General features: G+C 40.3%; 1 long non-coding RNA gene across 1 annotated transcript in view; it reads right to left on the bottom strand.

The window, feature by feature from the left end:
- Nucleotides 1-23768, bottom strand: part of LOC134758304 (uncharacterized) — a 223030-nt gene that overhangs the window by 32856 nt on the left and 166406 nt on the right. The window contains exon 2 of the long non-coding RNA XR_010133349.1: nucleotides 14084-14203. This is a non-coding gene — a long non-coding RNA (uncharacterized lncRNA). The remainder of the gene's footprint in view (nucleotides 1-14083; nucleotides 14204-23768) is intronic.

The raw sequence follows: 23768 nt of genomic DNA, 5'->3' as shown, positions 1-23768 counted from the left end.
CATTAATTTTAGTTGTTCATTTGCTTTGGTAAGTCACCGTAGAAGGCCCACTTCACATTTGGATTGGTCTTCCTTTCTCTTGAGAATAATTAAAGGATTTGCTTATTGAAAAAATCAAACGTAACTGTATTATTCTCAGCACTCAGTACAATACTAGACTCAATAAAGTCTCCATTACACGTTAATTGGAATAAATTGCCCAATGGCAACTATCATTTTCTCCTGTCTGTAGCATTAACTCCATGCACCTCAGGAGGGCATTCAAGCACAATCCACATCTGAATGCCTGGTCTAAATTTATGTTTCCAATCTTGTTCCTGATGTTTCCCTTACACAGATTATCTTTTGAATGTAGCTATCTCCTTTTCCGTTGAATCCCACTGGTTTATTCTTTCTTCCATGTCTCTAGTTCTGAAGGTTTTTTTTTTTTTAATTCTTTGGTTTTTAAAGTATTACCCTCAGAACTTGATGAAGATTTTAATTCTTGTCCCTCTTCACTAACTCTGTGGGTGATGTCTACCAATCTGTTTTAGCGAGTCTTCCTGGTGATTGATGTGTGTGAAACTTTGAGAACCCCTGCTCTAACTTCTGGGATGGAGAAAGAGTCCTGGTAACCAAATTACACAGGTACCTCGAGACTCAAGTTTTTCTAAGTGGCTACAAGAAGCCCTTTGCAATACTCAAGTCTACATCAAATTTCCTTTTTCAACAACTTAGAATAAGTTTTTTTTTTAATTTGAGGTACATGCCTTATTATTCCCAGGTGAGAGCTGGTTGAGGGCCTTTATTACTAATTTTTCTTCTAGAGAATACCTCACACTTGCTTGTGCTTCAATAAATGTTTATTGGATCACTAGGGGCAGTAATAATGATGATGACAATAACAATTAACTATTACAGTGGATGCCTGTCTTGTTTGTGGATCTACAACATCTTTTTCGACACTCTAAGTTTGGGGTTCCTTATATTATAGATTCTATTTTCTTTTCTTTTCTTTTTTTTTCCTTTGAGACAGAGTATTGCTCTGTTGCCCAGGACAGAGCGCAACGGAGTGATCTCGGCTCACTGCAACCTCCGCCACGTGGGTTCAAGAGATTCTCCTGCCTCAGCCTCCTGAGTTGCTGGGATTATAGGCACTTGCCACCACGCCTGGCTAATTTTTGTATTTTTAGTAGAGACAGGGTTTTGCCATGTTGGCCAGGCTAGTCTTGAACTCCTGACCTCAGGTGATCCACCCACCTCGGCCTCCCAAAGTGCTGGGATTACAGGCATGAGCCACCATGCCTGGCCTTAGATTCTATTTTCTCAAAATAAAAGAATAAACTCATCCACCTTCTCTTATAGCCAGTGCACCACCAGAGGCCTCCAAGACCTAGTGATGGAGAAAGGAAGGGCCTGAGAGCTCCTTCTTCTCTAATACAGCAATAAGGCCAAGTTCCTCAGAAATGACAAGTTTCCAAGAATAGAGCATTGGCATCTAATGTTCAATGGTGGGGGCCAAAGTTTTCTTGCTTTTCTTATCAGATCAGCTCCTGAAAGATTAGCAGTTACCCTGGTTCCCCAGCCCGCCTAATGATTCTGTGGGCTACTCAATATATTTTCAATAAACTCTCTTTCTTAGTAAGCCAGAGTCAGATTTTGTTGCTTGCAATATAGAACCTTGGCTGATGCAGTAATAATAATCACTGCTTTATTTTATTGAGTAGTTGATAAGTCTATTACATGGACTTAACTTTCCAAATGTAACAGAAAATATATAATTTATAAGTCTGAAAAGGCATTACAGTCAATATATAATATAATTGACTAGTCTAAAAAGACAAAGATTGCAAATTAAGTCACATTTGTTTATCTCTTGTTCAGTTTTCCACATATGAATACCTGACACTCTCACAGTTCAGAAGGACAGCATGAAGTAATGGCTAACACATTCCTTTTTGTTGTAAAGTACATTGTCATTTGTCAAGGGAACAGTGGTGATCACTATCCACCACGTGTACCTGGGTGTCACTGAATTCTTTGATTTGTCAGCTCACATTCCTAATCTTTAAGGTCACGGTGCCCTGCTCTTGGTACATCTTAGATTGGTAAAAGGAAGCATTCACATGCCAAAATTCAGAGAGCATGACTGGGAAAATCATCCCTCTTACCCAGAGGGACTATGTCCCTGGAAAAGTACTGAATTATGCACAACTATTAAAAACTCTCTTTGAATTGCCCAACATGAATCTCATTCAATGTTCACAAGTCTCTGCGGTAGGCATGGGTAGGGTCATCCTCACTGTACAGATGAGACTCATAAAGGTAAAATCAAGGTCATGATTACATAGCTCAATGTCAATAGAACTAGGATTTAATTTCATACTGATCTAATTCAACAGCTCTTATTTTCCTGCTGAAAATGCTTTCTTGCAAGGAAGCTCTCCCCTATGAAGTATTTCTGAATACTCTTCTCTGTCTCCTTCCCAGATCCTATTGAGCACATTCTCCTTTAAGCCCTGCATATGCTGGGGCTGTAATAGACAGAACACTTTACCAAATGCCTCTGTTTATAAGCACACCTTCCTATCTGAACTCTTAAGTTACAAGGGCACAGTTTATACTTTATTCATCTTTGTCTTCCATGTTCCTAGTGTAGTACATGGATTATAATTGTTGCTTGATAAATATTTATTACACGAATGGATGGGTGAATAAAAGCAGAGGGAAAACATCCATTTTGTATAGGTAACCATAAAATATTCACTTAGCATTCCCCAATGGCACACTACTCACAGGCTGACACTGCCCCTTAAACCAGAATGAACTCACTGTGGCCCACTTCAGAAAAAATAACTATGCTCTCCTAGATCATTACTCATAAACTCCAATGTCTCAGAACACTCCATTGCAGCTGGCATGCCTGGCAACTATCTGTGGCCCTTCACAGTACTGCACACATGGCCATTTCATTACTGACAAGGGGGCTGTGGAGCCACACAACCACAGCTTTGTGTGAAGGATGAAGTGGCAACTCGTGCTGCTGAGAGGTCCTCCCCTATCAAGAAGGGGTGGGACTTGTTGATAAGGGACCCTGACTATAGTCACTGACAGGGCGAGTCAAGGAACTTTTCAAAGCATGTGAGTCACTTACTTGCATTCAGTGGTGCCTGGGCTCTGGGGATTGGCATGGAACCAGCAATGTATGCTATGGCCATTCAGGAGATTAAAAGCTGCAGCCATGGTGATTACATGGAATTAAAAACAAATGCAGAAGTGGCCATGGAATCTGATTGCATTCCACTCGGTGTAAGCCAGTTCGCAATTTTTTTCTTTCTTTTTTTTCTTTTCTTTTTCTTTCTTTTTTTGAGACGGAGTGTTAGAGTCTTGCTCTGTCACACAGGCTGGAGCGCAGCAGTATGATCTTGGCTCTCCACAACCTCCACCTCCTGGGTTCAAGTGATTCTCCTGCCTCAGCCTCCCAAGTAGCTAGTATTACCGGATTACAGGCTAGCGTCACCATGCCCGGCTAATTTCTGTATTTTTAGTAGAGATGAGGTTTCCCTATGTTGGCCAGGCTGGTTTCAAATTCCTGATCTCAGGTGATCCGCCTGCCTCAGCCTCCCAAAGTGCTGGGATCACAGGCGTGAGCCACCATGCCCGGCCCAGTTTGTAATCCTGAGGGCAAGAAAAAAAAAAAAAAATATATATATATATATATTTTATTCCTTTTTTTAAAGGACATGGCAATTTGGGGGAAATAGTTCAAGAGCTTTGGATTCTGGAAGTATGGAGTCTAATGTTGACTTTCTCTCTCATTAGTTGTTGACTTTGGGAAAGTTTCTTTGACACTCAGATTTCTCTTCTGCAAAATGAGTATTATAAGCCCTTCCCCTAAGTCTGCTAGAAAGGATTAAATAAGATGATATGTATGAAGTATCTGCTGCATTATAGGAACTCAGTGCATCTTGGATTTTATGCTTTATTTCTTTCTTATCTACCACTTATTTCTTTGTGCTCTCCTCATCCCCTTGTCTCAGCAGAGACATCCTTGGCGTTCTAACAGGGGAGGCCTGGAGGCCATTCTGAAAGAAAAGGCAGAAGCCAAGGAAAAATAAGTATTTATCAGTTAGGCACCTGAACTTTACCTTCAAGGACAGATATTCCATAGTCAGGAGAAAGAAATCCATTGGGGATCTGGGCCAACTGAAACATCTTGTAAACGAAGGAGGTTTATGCTGGGAGGAAGGCATTCCTTTCAAAGTGTTCCCGCATCCTTAAAGCACCACAATGGGGGAGGGCAACTGATTTGCCCTCTCCTGAGCAAGGCTGAGACATCAGCATTAACCTCACTACACGTGTGGGAAGGGCTTTGATGACTTGAGAATCGCGTCATAAGCAATTCTTTCCCCAGTGGTCCTGGGCCATAAAAAAATTGTGCATTGCTAATGGAGCAGACAGTTCCATTTCTAATTTTTTCTGGGTGTACTCCCTCTGGTACACAGAGAGGTTGGTGAAATAGTCTTTGATGTGGGGAAGCTGACCATTTGTGATGGAGGAGGGGAATGGGATCTTGTTGCTTTTAGGTAAATAAGCATTAGAGACCTTTTTGTCAGTAACTGTTGTATTCCAGAGCTAGACTCTGGCCCACGCAAAGGCACAGATGACTGGGTCTTTGCATATATATTAGTAACTCCATTGGAAGATAATATTTTGCATTTTAAACTAAACATTTCTTTGCATGGATATTGACTGTCTCTAAAACCCTGAAATAAAACAGTGTGTTAAACTTCTGGGAGTTCCTCATTCGCTAGAATGGACTTTGATCCTTTGAGTCACTATAAAGTTGGCTAAGGTAGATAACCCCATTTTACAGACGAGAACAATAAGGCTCAGAGAGAATATTCTGTGTCTAAGATGCTGCAGCTGGTGAGCAGCAGCATCAATACCAGAACCACCGCCATCACCTACCTCCCCAAAGTCCGAGGTTGAACAGGATTTATGGTACCCAGAGATTAAATATTCCTGAAAGATAATTAAAAAATATTCTTCTTTGTAAGTTTTATAAAATACATGACTGAATGAACACATTTCTAGGGCCCCCTCTCAGGACCATGAGTGGGGCCTATGCAAGTGAGGGCCCTGAAGTGTAAGCTTTATAGCTTCATAGTAAATCACTTCTGCTTCCTTAAAGGAGCATGCTAGCAAGAGACCTGCTCTATGCACAGAGCACATGCTCAATAACTAGTAGTCATTGTGATTAGTCTTTTTGCCTTATGTCATTTTGACAGGGACCTAGAGATAAATGTTTCAAGGTGTGAGCAGTGGGTGATCTGGATATATCACGCAGGAGCTCACTGTTGTCTTCAGTACACTGCTACCCACCTCCCACTCACTATGCGACCCTCCTCCCTTCTCTGGGGCTGTCATCCTTTTCCAGAGCCTGCTTTGTTTGGACAATTTCCCAGGCCCCATGACTTGCTTTACACAATTGAACATAGCTGTTCTTCTCACACCTCATAGCCTGATTCAACCAAGGGCCTACCCACCGCAGCCCTTGCTTCATTCTTTGCTATCTTCTTTCATTTTTAGAAATTGGCATTGTTAGAAATTTGCATTGTTTTATCATCTCATTCCCAGAACTCACAACTCCTTTTTCTTCTGGCTGTCTTTTTACAGCACTCAACAATGACTTTGTCATTTTTGGAGCCCTGTGGAAGCCTTGTAAGTGTCCATCTGCCTTTTCCATGCAGAGTCCAGGCCTCATTCCTCATTTGAAGCTCACGTGGTAAAACCTGGGCTCTGTTGGAGTCAGCTGAGTGCAGAGGGCCAGGAGTCAATGAGATGCCAGGACACTTGAGGTCTAAGCTTGTTCTGCTCCTGTCTTCTTACTTGATTTTGTAATGATAAGCTTCCCTGTTTGTATCCTGGAGACAATAGACTCACAGTGCATCAGGTTAGGAAGAAACTTTAAGCAGTGGCTTCCATTTAGACTACATTAAAAAAAAAAAAAAAGGTGCACTTTTAAAAATGTAGATTCCCAGACTCAGTCACAGACCTTGTGAATTATAGGAAGGAACAGACAGTCACTACGATGCCTCCTACAACATCAATGGCCAAAAAAGTAGATGTCAGTTCCAATATTCCACAGATAAGTCAGGATTTCGGGGACTATTTCCACTCTTCCCTTTTGTGCAGAGGGAAATTACCAACACTTTGAGAAAGAAGAGAGGGTTTCGAATCCCCTTTTCATCTAAATTTCAGATAATGATCCAGCTGCATTTGAACTTTAATCTGTCGGCCATGTGCAGCTCTAATAGGTACCTTTGGGGCCCCACTGGCCAAGGAACCTAAAAAGCTGCCTCTTTGCTGAGCTTCCATTGGTGTTGGCAGTCAGGTTCCCAGGGACAGCAAGCCTCCCAGTAGCAGAGCTGGTCTTTGAAATGCCATGGGCAGTGTCCTTGCATAGACTGGGGCACAAGAGAGGGAGGGATCTGTGTGGCGCCTATTCTGAAATGCCAGGGCAGAGCCTGTGAAAGATCCAGTGGGGTATCAGATTCCCAAGGCCCCAGCTGGCAGGATGCAGTAGGAAAATCAGATTCCTGTGAGTCCTTAGAGGTCATGGGAGGGCACGTGACTGCTCCTGGTGGGAGGCAGGTGGCTCAGGACGGAGACAGGAAGGGAATGAATAAGAAAAAGGGAAGGACAATGTGACCAGAATAAATTTACTCTAGTTATTATTTTTGCAGTTTGGCAATCCTAGATGATGTGTGTCTTTGTGAGAACTACACAGAAAAGTGGCCTTTAATTTCAGCAACCATAATCATACACCAAGTGACAACACACACCCACACATACACACACATCCCTTGTGTAAATGACTCAGCCATCAGTTCACAAATATTACCAAAGATAGCAGTAGCACAGCTAAGAATTGCATGTGTACATAAATTTATACACACTCATACTCACTCACGTGCTTGCAGCACACTGAATTAGCAGAACTTCACATTCTAAACATTTTTAACCTTTTACTAGAGCAAGAACTCTAGTTGATTCATATTTACACTTCCGTAAGCACAGTACCTGGCATCCCATAATAAATATTTGTAAGATAAATTAATAGATGTGGCGGAACTGTTGAGTATACTACTTCTTAGTATTAAAAAGTGGATATGGTATATACACGTCAAACATCACATACATGATGGATTGTAGCAAGATAGAAAGGTTCGATATATTTTAAATGGAAAACACTAGGCATCTACATTTGAGAGTTTTTAGCTAACGGCAAGTGAACTTAGTAAAATCCATGCAATGCATTAACTCCAGGACAGATACATAAAAGATAAAAAAATTGGAAGTCATCTGTGTTAAATAGAATAACAATAATCACATTGTATTATTATTGGTTGCATAAAACGCTGTCTTTTCTACCAAACAATGAGTTGCTTGAAGGTAGCGAACCTGCATTCCTTATGCCTGTAGCTTTGGTGCCTAGCACTGTGTCAGACTGTAAAGGATCGTTATGTACTTACTTGTTGAAGTGCACACAAATGTAAATATTGACACAAACCTATTTGAAGTGCATGCTTACTACTACATCACATATGTACCTTTTCCAATTGACCTTGCAAATGAAATGCTTTGCAATTGAAGGGGAATAGAATCTGTACAGAGGTTTTTCCAGTGTTTATTTTTACAATGAACATCTACTAGGCCCCAAGGCTAAGGCTATTGACCTGTAACACGCATACAGATATGGCAAAGCAACTGGCCACTTGGTCAGTGAGCTGAAAGGCTAGAAACATCTAGTCCTCAATGGGACACTGCCATCTGGTGTATGCCCCAGGTTAGACAACCAATAGCCAGATATAGCTAGGGTCAGGAAAGGTGGGGAGGCGGAGCTAGCTCTTGAGTGCAGGCATACTTCTGTGGCCCCAGTGATGATCCGTAGAAAAGAATGATTGCCTACTTGGTTGGCATCTTGGAACTAAAAGTGTGTATTAATCATTCATAGATATGATGGAGACAATTCAATTCGGGAAGGAAAAAAATCCTTAGTGTCTGGTATGGGTTGAGTATTTCACACTGGTTATCTCATTTAATCTTCAGAGTCACCCAGTAAAATGTTCATATCACAGGTGGGAAAATGGAGGACCAGAGAAGTTAAGTAACATGCCTGAAGTCACACAGGTACTGAGTGGCAGAGATAATAATCAAACCACTGCTTTTTTTCTTCCCTGTAACTTGCTAACTGTATGACTTTTTTTGTTTCAATAAATAGCCTCTTAAGAAGAAAGACTGTCTTCTCCTTATCCAAGTGTGGTTTTAAGTAGAGTTAAACAGTTATTATGATCAGTAGTTTACCGCAATAGAGAGGTATACCCAGAGTTTCTGATTTCTAATAATTTACAGTCTCGGTGGAAAAAGAATCACATATTAAAGTGAGTTAACACTTTAAAACTAGTGCAACGTCAAGGCTGAAAATATTATTATACAAATAATACAAAGTGAATATTTACCATTGATCTGTTAAGAAATGGAAACATTCCAGTGTCCTGCTGAGCCATAATAGAACCTGAGGCAAAGGAAATATCAGTGATACTAACCCTGTCTTGATTTAAAATTTTGGTATTTTGTTCATTAAGTAGTTTTGCATTAATTTAGATTTTAAATATCATCTTAAAGTGTTATTTATCTTGATTACTGAGCTTTTTGGAGGCCCCCTAAATTTTTTGCTTAGAAAGTGTGTCTCACTAGTCCTGGTCCTGAGGAATTCATCACTGAAAGGATAGCATCCATCTAGAAAAATCTCATTTGGGCACAATGACTGTCAAAGAGATTTTGGCTTGCTTACTATTAGCATAATTTACTCGATTTTCTCATGTGACAAAATATTTATGTTGTTATAACAAATCAATTAATAAGACATTGATAGAAAATAATGATATTATAAATCCTATACACATTGGGTTTATAAATGTGTCCTATATGAATAACAGCTGCTTTAGATATAATCAAAGTTAATCAGAAAATTAGATTAGCTATTAGATGTAACATCTCAATTTCAAAGCACAATGCATATGTGTTAGGGCTGTTAATCACAGAATTATGAATACTTTTTATGATGCGACCTCAAGAGATTTTTTGTGTGTGTACATAGTGTTAGTGCAGAATTCTTTTGCATTTAATTTTCAAATTAAACCATAAATATCACAAGGGAAATAATGTTTTCTACCAACATGCTGCAAATTTAGAACAACTAAATTATTAGCCTGTAAGTTTTCACTAACAACAGTTTGATAGTGATGGAAAGGTTCCCTTATGTAGGACAAAGTTCTCTCTAATGGGAAATGTTTGGGGTCCCTTTCATGCAACAGTAAGTCAAGAACATCCTTAAGCCATGATTCATCTCAAATAGGACTATACAGAATCTCAGAAACACATTTAAAATGTTTCAAAACAATAAAATATCCCCAGAAAAATTCCCTATTGATGTTTTGAGATTTTGCCCAGAGGGCACGAATCATAAAATGGAAGAGACACCATCAAGCTTTTGTTTATTAAGTTAAGGTTTCATCCTACTCAGCTCAAGTTATATTAATTGTATTTCAACCCATAGCAAGCAGAAAGTAAGAAGGTTGTGTCACGGTAAGTAATTCACTCCCAGTCCCTAATGCAATGTCTCAATCTAGATCATTCTTGTGAGAAGATTTAGTTGAAACTTCCATCCTGCACCTCCTGGTAAGAATAACATTTAATGTTTCACTAGCTAAGCAGAGCATTTGGAAGACTTAATGAAGAAAACTCTCAGAAGAACTCAAAGAAGACTTGAGGGAGGGCCCTGTTTTCATATTAATCTTGAGCTAAGTCTGAGTCCGGGTAAAGTTGTACAAATTCCTTTGTAATTTATCTGACAGGAAAGATTTCAGTCAGACAATGTACTTACAACCGATAAACCAGCTTCTCCCCAGCCATAAAGCACGCTAATTGGAAAGTTGTGTGCAGAATTCCTGCCAAAAAGCAGGGAATCTTCTCAAATATTAATGATGCCCTCCTGCCAAACTTTTGAATGTTGTTGTGAATCTGGTGGCTTACAATTTTATGTCACTTCATCATATCTTCGATCTTGCTTTCAGTGCACCCTGAAAAGTGTCACTGTGCTGTGGTGGGCTATAAGACATGACATAAAAGTTTGTACATGTGAAGGGGGCTGGTGTCTATGCAACTGGACTCATCCCATAATGGTAACATGAATGACAAGATGGAGACAGATATTGATGAACGAGTTTAGGAGTAAAATGAAACTCAATAAGAAATTTAAATATTTCTAAACTCAATGAATGTGGCTGCCTTTGGTAGAAAATGTAGAAGAGAATGGGAATGATGGTATTGGGTAATAATTTAAAAGTTATAACAGCAGATTATGAGGTAAAAAAAAGAAGGAAATCTCCCAACTTTGTTGAGAAGTTTTTTCAAGGGAAGAACAGCATTGGCTGTAAGATACAGCTGACTTTGATCACATAAGCAGTGTGCTGGGAGGCTGAAGTACTCCGAACTCAGTTTTAAGCAGCTTGACAGAATTAATACTATTTCTCCAGATGCCTAATTTAGTCTACAGAAGTGATCCCCACCTCCAGTCTCTACCAGAAGTTGATTTGGAGACTGGCAGGCACATACCCTTGGCAAATGAGACCATCAGCAACAAGAAAAGAGCCTTCAACTTTCCCCTCTGCCCAGTAAGGGGTCAGAACCTTGCCACATCATTTTGGGACGATTGCCAACTTTTGGTTTTGGACAACCCATCTAAATGCCTTATCAGAACTATCTGTTATTTCACAGCTTAGGGCCTCTCTAGTCAGCCAACGTGGTCAGACAGACACTTGAGGAGTACAGGTTGTTATGCCAAAGTCATTTTTGCCCTTTGTTCTCAGATACTTGTGAGAGTGATCACCAGCTCAGTGCATTGAATAAATAGTTGTAAAGAGGGTTTCCATAGATGGGAACTTGAAGTTCTTGTGAAGGCATTCCGGAGAAGAAATTTCCACGTGGAATAATGGTATAAGAAAAGGTATAATAAATTACCACCTTGATATAGCATTTTATAGTTTAATACAATGGTGAAGAGGACAGGCATTGGAGTTAGACTAAATGAGGTTCTTGAGTTATGTTAACACCTATGAAAATCAATTGCTAAAATTCAGTTTTCATAATTTCTCAAGGGCTCCATCACTTACTAGCTGTGTGGTCATGGGGCAAATGTTCTAATCTCTCCAGTGATACTGGAGGATACTAATAATGCCTATGAAATAGGGTTCATTTCATGATTTAAAAAAGGTGCTATGTGCAATATAAGATGTGTAAATCTAATTTTTTATTATTGCTCCTTGCAAGGAAATAATCAATGACAGATTATAACTTTATTTTATATATTAGGAAGACCTTCACATCAACTCTTTACAGCCAGGGACGGAGTTTTATGAAGATGGTTTAGGCAAACGTGTTAAGTTAGCTGGGCTATTTAAGATACCCTGAGATTTAAAAAACAAACAGCAACAACAACAAAAAACAAAACCCATGTAAACAAAAATAAAAAACAACCAAAAACAAAAACATGTAAACGATTCATAATGTCCATTTGTAAGAAACACTTTATGTCCCAGCTATCAAAGCATAGATAATATATGAGTCATCTAACCAAGGTGTGAAACAAGCTTGAGAGTACAGTTAAGTTTTCCTTATGCCACTTGTAGTAAAGTGTTGTAGTGAAGTGCGGAATGATAGTGTCAGGTAAATCTAATTTGCACCCTGGTTTGACTGTTCACTGGCTGGATGACCTTGGGGAAAAAAATTAACTTTTCTAATCCCCATCTAAAAAATGAGAATATATTTTTCTCACTTCACGGAGTTGAGAAAAGTTTGTGAGACAATCCTTATAAAATGCTCAACATTGAGCCTGCCATACAGTACAAGTGCAATAAGTACTAACTGCCATTATTATATTCAGAAGAATAAAAGAGGAGAGGAAGCAAATCAAATCATTATTTAGTACCAATTTTGTGTAGGACACTCTGTGAGGATCCTTTTCTTTTTTTTTAATACATATGCTGCCTAAGTGAGCACTTCTGCCAAAACCTTTATGTGTATGATCCTTTTTATCCTCCCACCTTCTCTGCAAAATGGGCAGTGATCTCATCTTTACCAAATGGGCAATCTGAGGCTCAAGTAAGTTATAGAATAGAGTAGGTAAGACCTCGATTTTTCATGTGTTGCTTTTAAAAAACATAATGAGTGCCTACTGTTTTCCAGGCACTGTTCTAAGTACCATGGAAACCCCCATTCCCTGTGTTCATAAAGATGACTCTGAAACAAGTGAATAGGGAGTTGCATTTGGATCAGTACTGAGGAGCTAAAGGAGGTGGGACACAGATCATGGGAACCTGGTAGACCACTGCGAAGATCTTGTCTTTGACCCTCAAGTACAGGGTCTTTGTACTTGCTTTAATGGTCTGTTAGCCTTTTCTACATCTTTTTTTAAAGTATCATTTTATTGGCTTTAATATTAAAATCCTATCTCAGGGCCTATAACCAAAATCCTCAAGAGGGCCACAGCAGGCAGGAACAGTGTAAGAAAGAAGCCCTGGTGTGTGTTCCTGGACAGGCAACAGTGTGCCGGTGGGTGGGCTTCCACCCTGACAGTTGTCTCAAGACATCTCACAGTCTCCTCTGCCACCTAGGTATCCAGTGATGTGGACAGTGGCCAGGATCACCCGGAGGTAAGGTAGAGGTCGAATAGACTTCACCTTGATTCTCTGACTAACATGACTTCCCTTTTCACGAGTGTCTTTTATTGACTGTCAATATTGTTTCTGCAAACTTAGACCCCTCTGTGCCTGGTGCACCTAGGTGCCTCATGGTGTCATTGCCTTCACCAAACCTAGGATTAGCATCTCCTGTGGACATTCAGAGTGAAAAATTAATAAAGCATGTTCAACAGAGAAACAGGGAATGCTTGGATAAATGAATCTTTAAATAAATGCATCCTCCTTATTATGAATCAAAACTTACCTGCCCTGTGCGATTTCCTTTAGTGGACAGACTATTCAGATGTGCCAGTTTATTCAACAGTGTCTATAAGAAACAGTGTCCCAAAGACACAACTCTTAATATACTGACTTTATATGTGATACATATTCTTAGAGGCATTCTAAAGCAAAATGCTAAAACCCAGAAGGATGATGATATTCAGGGTGGAAATTATAGGCATCATGGAAGGCTGATCAAAGAAATGGATTTTTCTGAAATAAGACAAATATATCTTTAAGTCAGTTTTGGAATTTGACCATAAAATTCCTCTTAATAGGTGCTTTCAATATGTTCTTTCACTAAGACAAGAGTATCTCCCATATTCCCCAAGTCTCTAAAGTGAGACTATCTTGAACATGAAATTGATATCTTGTCATTTGGTCCATCTTAGTTTCCAATTCAGAGCAGTCCAGAGTAATCGTATTAAAAATTAATGAAAAGGACAATCAAGTTGGCACACAAAGTGAGAGTTTTGGGGATACATACAGACACATCCATGTTCTCAAGGCTTCCTCTCCACAAGGGAAGGAAAGGCTACTTGAAGGACTGTCTGCTTATCTGTGGCAAGGTAGTGCTGTTCACTGGGGCTTTATAAATTAAACATAAGTGCAGAAACAGAGCCTAAAATATGTGTGTATATTCCACACGCACACACACCATGTGCACACTGCAGACTGTGTTCACAGCCATGAAAATAATTAATTTGTCAATGTGAGTAAATGACTTTCACTACACCCTCTTGGTGCCTTGTTTCCTCAGGCATCTGAACATCCCTTCCCCTTTGGAAAACACTTCGCATTAATCCAACACCCCTCATGAAGCATGGTGAATGTTCCTTTCAACATAGGAAAACTAAAGCTAGTATTATCTGTGCATGCCAATGGGTAGACCTCCTTGCTGAAGAGGTTTTCCCTGCTGCATATGGAAGGTGCTTAACTTGTGTCCAGTTGCCAAGAAATGATGATCATGCACTGTATATAAAAGCATAAGTAATTTTATGGAGCGTGAAACTCACTGTGGGTCTCTGGAGATATTAACTGAACTCTTCCATCTTCTAGACTTGACATTTCCATGAACTCAGGGACAATGTAGCTTCCTTCTCCAACATAAGCATTGAGTCCTCCATCTGTTGTGACTGCAGAAAATAAGTATAATCTATGAAATTGTCACGGGATCCTTGGGGTGTTGCTTTGGATCCTCTGTGCCCAGAAACCTCTGTGCCCAGAAACCTCTGTGGCCACTGGCACCTTCTGCCTGAGTACTGCTTGTGCCCGCTGGGCTCATCCCACCCACGCAGCCTAGCAGGCTGCACTCAGTTCACACTACTGGCCTGGATCCCTCATCTGCCAAGGGCAAGCCAGGCATGGAGCAGCAAGGGGTGTGTGGGCAAGCAAGTGCAGGGTTTCACCACTGTGCACAGCCAGGCACACCAGTTGTTGCAGCAGGGTGGGCAGCTACAGGCACCGGTACAGGTGCCAGCTCTGTACAAGGCTACTGCTGAACCAGATGTACAACACATAGCTTCTGCTACAGGCACCTGCGTCTGCACAAGGGGAATGTGGTGATGCCCAGAAGCTTGGAAAAACCAGGAACTGCAGAGCCCAAGTGAGGGTGACACAGCCCTGGCTCTGGGAACCCCTAGGTCTAGGCTCCCCAAAAGGTCACAGCTCTTCTCTCCTTCTCGTCACCCACAACATGGCAAATGAGGGTGCATGTTTCAGCCCTGTTTGTGTCACAATTCTCAGTCCCACCATTCAGCAGGTCCCAAGTTCTTGTCCTTCGTCCTAGAATAATTAAGTATGTGGACAACTACAGGGTGAGGAAAGTAGAGAGGAGCTTCATTAAGTGAAAGAACAGCTCTCAGGAGACCCGCAGTGGGTAGCCGTTTTCCACAGGCAGGTCGTCCCCACAAGCGTCCAGCTCTCAGTGAAGAGGAGAACTGATGTGTGTAGCTCCCTCCTGGAGCTGGTAGTGCTGATGTCTGTTGGAGTCTGGCTGAGTCCAGGGGTTTTTTGGGCTCAAAAGAGAGGAAGTGTGTGCTGATTGGTCCATGGGCAGCCATGGGTGGGCCCAGAAAAATCACCATAAGTTCTCACTTCGATCTGGGGACTCCACCTGGAACTGACAGCCCAACCCCCATGCTTCAGGCCTTCCCTGACTTGAATTCTGGGCTTCACCAGGGACTTGCCCCTTTCTGCCCAGGAGCCTGTCTGCCTCCTGCCACCATCTACACATGTAATCCACTGTGCCCAGGCTGTTTATGCCAAGGGGCACCTGCAGGCCTGCACTGAACTGCCCTCAGCACCCCCTCAACCTTCCCATGCTCCTCAGTGCCCAAAGTCTGGAGGAAGCCAAGGTGGCAGGGAGCTGGTGTGTTAGTGACACCTCAAGCATATGCATACCTGGCCAGGTGGCAATAGCTCCCAGGTTTGGCCTCATCTTTGCTCCAAAATTCAATCAGGTGCTGGGAGCAGTGAGAGGCTGGGCAGTGGCAGTAGGTACTTCTGAGCCTGTGGGGGCAGTGGGGTAAGTGTTTCCTGGGGCCCCGAGAGCACAGGGATGCCCCCATCTGCAGCTGTGGCTGGGTGGCTGCAGCTGCACTCAGGGGAGGTGCTTTTTCCGGGCCCACCCATGGCTGCCCATGGACCAATCAGCATGCACTTCCTTCCTTCTAGGCCATAAAAACCCCCCACCCAGCCAGACTTGGACAGACTAGGGACTACCAGCTGCAACTTGGAAGGAGGCAGGAATCCCACCTCTTCCCACCTCCTGCTGGCTCTGTGAAGCACTGAGCCCCAGCAGTACTTCTTCCACTGCAGCCAACGTCTTCACAGTGGCCACTCTAGATGGGCCACCTCTGCCATCAAAATTTTCTCTTAAAGGTCACTGAGCAATAAACAATAGCATAACAGAGAGTGAATGTGATTTCCACAACTCTCTCTGTAGATAGAAACTTAAAGTTCTTATAAAGGCATTCTTTCATAGGGTACAGATATAGATATGCAACAGATGTGGAATACCTCTGTCTATATATAGATATATAGATATTTATACCTACAGTTTAGATAGATACATAGACACATACATACACACATATGTATACCTCATTTTTAAGTTAAATCTTAGACATTTAAAACAGTTTTTATGCAATGTGAAATTTATCTTTCCAAGGATCTTAGAAGTATTGCCAATGATCTGGGCATTAGCAGAAATTCTGGTGTGCATCTTGAATAGGCCTATTACCCCAGCTGAGCCTCAGTTTTTATATAAGTAAAAAATAGGAACAACTACTTTCACCCTGTCTTCCAAATCAGATTATGGGATAAAACCACTAATGTGAACATACTTGGAAACATGAAGCACATTTCAGATCCTAGGCAGGGGTTGGAGGATTAGAAATTTAAGAATGTAAATGTCTATAGCATATTTGCATAAGCTTCAATTTAGTAGTACCTTTAAAGGGAAATGTGTTCATCTCTACTCATAATTCTTAAAATTACTTTAAATTCTGCAGCTTGGTATTTGGTGCATTATACATGAGGTAGAACTAGTTTCACAGCTGGACTTTATAGCATGGGAGTACTTAGAATATTTTTGTGGATAATGTAGTCCTCTTGAAGGTTTTTTCTAAATTTTTGAAAAAAAAAAAAAAAGATGTTCAAAGCATGATTTTCTATTCCCAACAAGTCCTAAGATGGTTTAGGACATATTTCAAGAAATGTCAAATTTCTTACATTCTTTTTTCACATTCACAATGAAACCTTCACAGATTAAAACTCCAGTTCACACTTAAGCTAAATTGAGAAATCCAGAGTACAGTCTTGAGGAATGATGAAAGAAGACAATCTAGTTCCTCCTTCAGAAGAAGGTGCTGAAACATTTGGAAAAGTTGGAAATATTTATGTAAGTAGACCCTGGTTCAGCAATAACAACACACAATTCACAACCCAGTGATAGTAAGGAGGTTAGCTCCAGGGTAATAACGCTGCCACATTTCATGGGAAAAGGACTTTGCCTCCCATGCGGTTCTCTGAAAGATCTGTTGGTAAGTGATATCATTTCTAGTTTTCAAATAAGGAAATCAAGACTCAAGCAATTATGTGACTACCATGCTATATATTAATATTAATCTATAACCATCCTTTCTCCAGAAATAATTTAAGATAAAAAACATACGCATATCCATGTTCCCATCACTTCACAACTGAAATATAAGAGCTACTTGCTAGTCAGTGTTTCTGTCTTTTTTTTTTTTTTCCACTCTCAGGGTCAGCAAACTCTTTCTTAAACTGCCAGATAGTAAATTATTTCAGGTTTGCAGGAAATACCATCTCTGTTGTAACTGCTCAATTCTGCCACTGTTGCATGAAAGCAGCTGTAGATAATACATAAGCAAATGGACATGTCTATCATCCAGCAAAATTTCTCTTACAAAAACAGTCAGCAAGCTAGATTTGGACTGTAGTTTACTGACTCTTGATTTAAAGAATCTTGTAAATGTCATGAATTCTTTCCTTTCAATTCAAAGTTCACTTCAAATTTGCTCTGAGCAAACTTAATCAATAATCAGCCCAATATGCCAGGAAACCCCACAGCCTCACATCATTTATAAACATGTTGTGTGATGGTGTGTGTGTATTATGTGGCTTATAATGGGCTTTACAAAATATTTTAGAATTTATTCTCTTTCTCTTTTTAGGTTGTATTATCTTGAAAGACAAAGGGCCTGTCCTCTCATTCCTATTGGGATTGCTTATATAATCAATCCATTGTGCTGATGAATGTTTAATAAATGTGGTTGAATACTGAAAGGGTATAAAGGAGTTCAAATTTGTTGTAAATTTAAGTAACTGAATATAAAACTTGTGAAGAAAGAATAACAGAATTTCATTCTCAGAAATAGGAAAAAAATAAAAATACATGTGTGACTGTTGAGATTTCCTTAAAACCCCTAGATTTGGGCAGGGGGTTCACAAATGTTGTTTTATTTTGGAAAGAATAGTTCTTTTCCCAATAATAATAGTCACTGTGCCTGTGCACTGCCTCCTTCGAGGAACACCATTCACACAGCATTCTATGTAAAACCCTGATAAGTGGACAACTGCTGGTCTATTTGCTGTTCTGTTCTAGGTTGTTTCTCAGTTGGGGGATTGTTTATGGCCTTCATTAAATGCCAATACAATACACTATGCTGAATCCTATAAATAAAAATTGTACTTGTTCCAGTTTACCAATAGTTCTTGGTGTCTGTCAATTTGATTCAACTTCAACATGAATAACATTATTGTCATGACAAAGTAAACATGAGCTCAAGAGTTGCCAAAACCAATAAGTCAGCACTTGGGTCTGGAGATAGTCTCTGTGCTGTCTTTCTCACTATTTTAAATGAAGGATAGACCAACTGCCACATGGTAGGAAAAGCTCTGTTTGCCTTGTATAAAAACAACCAAACAAGACTGATGCTGTCTTTCAGGCCAGCAGAGAGAAATGTCCTCATTTATTAGGCTTGCTTTCACGGGTCAATCAGCAAAGAATTTTGTTTCCAATGCCAACTATATGAGATAGAAATAGAAATAATAGCTTTACTCTACACTTAAAAGTTATGAATATTCTTGTGGTTGGATATTTGTCATTCTATAGTCCAGAGGTTGGGAAATTGTTTTCTTAAAGAACCAGGTAACAAATATAGTAGACTTGCAGGTCATAACAGTTTGTATCGCAACTAGTCACCTCTGCCTTCGTACTGATAAGCACCCATGGATGATACTTAAAGAATAGACAGAACTGTGTTCCAAAATATATTTACTTACAAAAAAATGCAGATGACTAGCAAACTGTAGTTTGTCAAGGCTGGATGTAAACCTTTGTTCCATATGTTGGTTCAGGCACTTTACATTTTTTTTTAATTTTATTTTAATTTTATTTATTTTTGAGACAGAGCCTTGCTCTGTGGCCCAGGCTGGAGTGCAGTGGCACAATCTTGGCTCACTGCAAGCTCCGCCTCCCGGGTTCACTTCATTCTCCTGCCTCAGCCTCCCGAGTAGCTGGGACTACAGGAGCCTGCCACCACACCTGGCTAATTTTTTGTATTTTTAGTAGAGACGGGGTTTTACCATGTTAGCCAGGATGGTCTCGATCTCCTGACCTCGAGATCCGCCTGCCTCAGCCTCCCAAAATGCTGGGATTACAGGCGTGAGCCACCGCGCCCGGCCACATTTATTTGTTTTTACTGCCTGAATTACGCTGTAGACTCCCGTAGGACTTGACGTTGACTTTGGTAACATGGATGTCACTTGCAGTTACTTGGTTAATGTCCGGATGGTTTGTACCTGTTATGTTAGTGTCTACCACAGTCTCTGGTACAAAGTAAGTGCACCACAAGTATTTGTTACAAAATGAGTTACCTGGGATATACTAGTGATACAGGGCATATCACTCAAGATTAAAAGGGTGCCCTAAGATGTCAAGAATGTATAATGTATCTGTTTTTACTTTTCTCAGTCAGAAACAAAACATCTTTAGAATTAATAGAATTGCATGATTTTCCTACTCTCTTTGTTTTGCACCCCCTCAGGAATTTAGCAATGAGTTGTGAAAAGTAAGTAGATAATAGCAGCTGATCTAAAGATAAATTTAAAAGGACTTACAGCTCAATACCAGTGGTCTGTACAACAGTTTATTTTTTCATACCAAGGCTTAATTCAAATCTTTATCTGAAAGCTGAGCCATTGACAAATCTTATCGGGCCAATTTTCAAAACAGACATCTTCTTGCTATTTCCAATGTCCTCATCTTGATCCATGGGCCTTGGTCTATTCCCCCAGCTTTTCTCACTTGAATTATAGTATCTTAAATGGTCTCTCTGCTTCTTTTTTGCCCTCTTCCCTGGTCTTGAGACTTTAAAATATAAGTTTAGTTTGCTACTTTTTCTTTAAAACACATAGTGCCTTCTTGTCTCACTCATAATAATAGTCTTTTTAATGATGTGAAGAGGCCTATATTATATGATGTTCTCCTCCGTTAGCTCTGTAACCCCATTCTCTACTTCTCTCCCCTTTTTCACTCTACTCCAGCCACATTCATCTTAGTGTTCTGCAAGAATACTGGGTATACTCCTGCCTTAGCATCTTCGCAAATTCTGTTCCCTCTGCCTGGCATGCTTGTCCAAAAGTTACCCATATGACTTGTCTTCTTAACTACTTCACATGTTGATTAAAATTTTACATTTTTGTAAAGCTTTTTCCAAGCAGCCTATATATAATTGCAATCACTCTATTCCGGACTCTTTCTTCCCACCTTTGTTGCTTTGATATTTTTCCATCACATGCATATTCATGACATACTAAATAAGCATCAGAATGTAAGGTTTATGAAGATAGAGAAATGTTATTCACTCCTATATCCTCAGTCCCTGGAACATTTCTTTATACATGGCAGGCTTTAATCGTGTGTAAGGAATTGAATGAATTAAATATGTTAGTCATTATCACTGTTCACCAAATATTTATTTCTCTCTTCCATCCAGGCACATGGTAAGAGTTAAGCATGGTCACATGACTTGCTTTCACCCAGGGAATATGAGCAGAAGTGGTATATGTCACTTCCTGGCAGAATCTCCAACATTCAGTGTGTAGTTTATGCATTTCACCAAATTCCACTAGTGGACTTGTATATCAAGGGAAAGCATGTATTGTCACTGATCCTTGAATGACTACGGGGGGAAAATCTTTTCTGCCTGTTGTCATATAGTATAAGCAAGAAATAAGCTTTCTTTAGACACTGAGATTTTGGATTATTTTGTTCTGGCAACATAACCTGACATAAACCTAACTGATACAGAATCATTTTTGATATTTTTTTATGTATAGATAAAGTAGGAAAGCCCTACCCTAGTTTCCTGTAGATAAATTGGGCAAAAAGTGCATTCTGCACATAGAAGTTTGTGAGCATCGCAGACTCCAAAGGAATATCATTTTTGTGCCCTTAGATACTACCAAGAAGGATGATAGTGATGTTAGACAAAGTCATGCACAAGTCTCTGATGTGTCAGGAGGCTTGTTCATGACTAAAATGAACATGCATGGAGATAATGGAGGGTGTATACAATTAGCATTAATATAAATTCTAAAAATAACTACTGAATAGTATAATTCAAATTTTGAAAGGGCATATGTGGCATGTTATACCACAGAGCTTTATAAATAATTATTATCCCAATAAACTAGACTTCATCACAAGGGATTTTCACAGTATTTTTTGGTTCTCACATTCATTCACACCATGTATATTTATCACATACTTGCTATGTTTAAAGCACTGGCACATCTATAATTTAAGTATTTGGACCTTTCTCCAGCTCTATAGAAGAATAAATTTCAATAAGAAAGCAAGTAGAGGAGATTGCCTTGTGCAGCATTTCATTTCTACATCCCAAAACTTTAGTCCATGAGAAGCTCTGCAAATTGCTGGGTCTTATGATCCTAAAACTCCTAACAGAAGGGCTGGCATATAGAAGGTGCTAGATCAGACCTGATATAGTGGCTTACTCTTGTAATCCCAGCACTTTGGGAGGCCGAGGTGGGCAAATCATGAGGTCCGGAGATCAAGACCAGCCTTCCTAACACAGTGAAACTCCCTTCTCTACTAAAAATAGAAAAAATTAGCAGGGCATGGTGGTGTGCACCAGTAGTCCCAGATACTCGGGAGGCTGAGGCAGGAGAATGGTGTGAACCTGGGAGGTGGAGGTTGCAGTAAGCCAAGATCGTGCCACTGCTCCAGCCTGGGCAACAGAGTGAGACTCCATCTGTCAAAAAAAAAAAAAAACAAAAAACAGAAGGTGCTAGATCAATAATTCTTAATGACAATAATAACCCTGGGGCTTTCATGGTCCTGATGTACCTACCACTCAATAGTAAACTAGGTGCAGGATCATTTTTGTGCAAAGCTGATGTTGTGGACTGAACTTTACCCTCCAAAACTCATATGTTGAAATTCTAACCCGCCGTTATCTTAGCATTTCACTGTAGTTGGAGATAGGACCTTTGAAAAGGTAATTAAAATGAGGTCACTCAAGTGGGCCCTAATCCAATATGACTGGTGTTCTTATAAGAAGAGGAGATTAGGAAGGAAATAAACTGTTGTTGTTCAAACAATCCAGTCTGTGGTGCCTTGTTATGGCAGCCCTTGGACACTAGTACAGTTGAATTCAAGAAAATAACTTCTATTTTAGAGTCTAAGATCCACCAGAGTCCACAGAGGTTGGGATAGAATCAAATGGTATCAAAGGGTACCGTAAAAATATTCACTGGGCTCTAAGCACAATCTCGTTACTAACAAGATATGCATAATGAATGATCTATCCCTCTTTTTACTTAAAACTGTGATTTTTACGTAATCTCAGTCTACATTAAGTGAGTCTCTCCATCCCATCCTGTTGTGGTGGAATAAGTTAATTTCAGCCCAGGGAGGGCTTCTGTATCCGTCTCTAAGATTATATCCAGTTCTCAGAGACTTAAAAGATATTTGATGAGGAGAAACTGTAGTATCACACATTAGGAAGATCATTTCTAAATGTGCTTATTTTCATCTGTCATGCAGATTGCTGCTATGCTGTACCTCCCTTTTGGCCTCAGGGTCTTTTGTGTCTGAATATTTTTAGCTAATTTGGGTCCATCTGGCATTCAGGAATCCCTCTGCTATTACTAGGTCATGCCGTTTCTTCAAAACTGTGTCTCTTCAGAACAGTGAGTCCCTTCAAGTTTTCTGCCACTCTTGAACCAAAAGATTCCTTCAATTACTGATTTTGCCCACTGCTACTACATACTGCTACTACATACTTCTTGTTGAAACTGATAGTTTCGGCACAATATCCATTCTCTCCTTATTTTAGTTTAAATGAAAAAAAACTATTTTGTTTAAGGGTAGCAAGGTGCCTAATAAAAGACTACTTCTTTGTATCCTTTCAGCCAAATGTGGCAATGTGACTAAATTCTGGCCATTGAGATGCACACAGAAGTTATGAAGCAGGAATGTTGCAACGAGGCATGTTCTTTTGCCCTTCTGTTTTATCTCCTTCCTGCTTTTAAATAAGAATGAAATGGCTCACACAGCCATTTTAGAGCCCGAGAAACACGGAGACAACCTTGTTACCTGACAATTACAGAGTTATTGTAACTGGACTTTTTGAGCAAAAAATAAACTCATTTGTTTCAAGTCATGCTATTGCCTTGAAAAAGGTGGAAGGGAAGCCAGTCCCTTGGGATTAAGCTGGAAAGATTACAGCGTTCGATGAATGTTCCAGTTCTTTATTTTCTTGCAGAGAGGCTAAGAGCCAGAGCTTATCTCCTGCTTGTCCTGCCCTACACCAAGGAGAGGGTCTGAGGCAGGTGCCTATACTCTTGGTCAGACTGCTCGCGTTGAGCCTGAGGATTTGACTACTGAGCATTTGCAAGTTTAAAAGTCACCTCCATCAACTCCCAGAGTGAGGTGATTTAGGAGCCAGTCCCTCAGGCGAAGGCTGTAAAAGTTGGGGCACTTGTTGCATACAGAAACTACCTCCAGGAAGAATCTACAGATCTGGATTCATCCGAACCAAGCCAGGCAAGAAGGTGTGGCGAGTGCCCACTCTCCTTTCTTTTTGAACAAGCAGAAGTCTCACATTCTCCTAGCAGGGGGAGACTTCTGCTCTGGAGTTATCACTG

The sequence above is a fragment of the Gorilla gorilla genome, chromosome 3 (genome assembly GCF_029281585.2).
Source record: "Gorilla gorilla gorilla isolate KB3781 chromosome 3, NHGRI_mGorGor1-v2.1_pri, whole genome shotgun sequence".
In the NCBI taxonomy this organism is placed as follows: Eukaryota; Metazoa; Chordata; class Mammalia; order Primates; family Hominidae; genus Gorilla; species Gorilla gorilla.
Note: the sequence above shows the minus strand (reverse complement) of the source record. Positions and strands in the feature narration are given on the sequence as shown.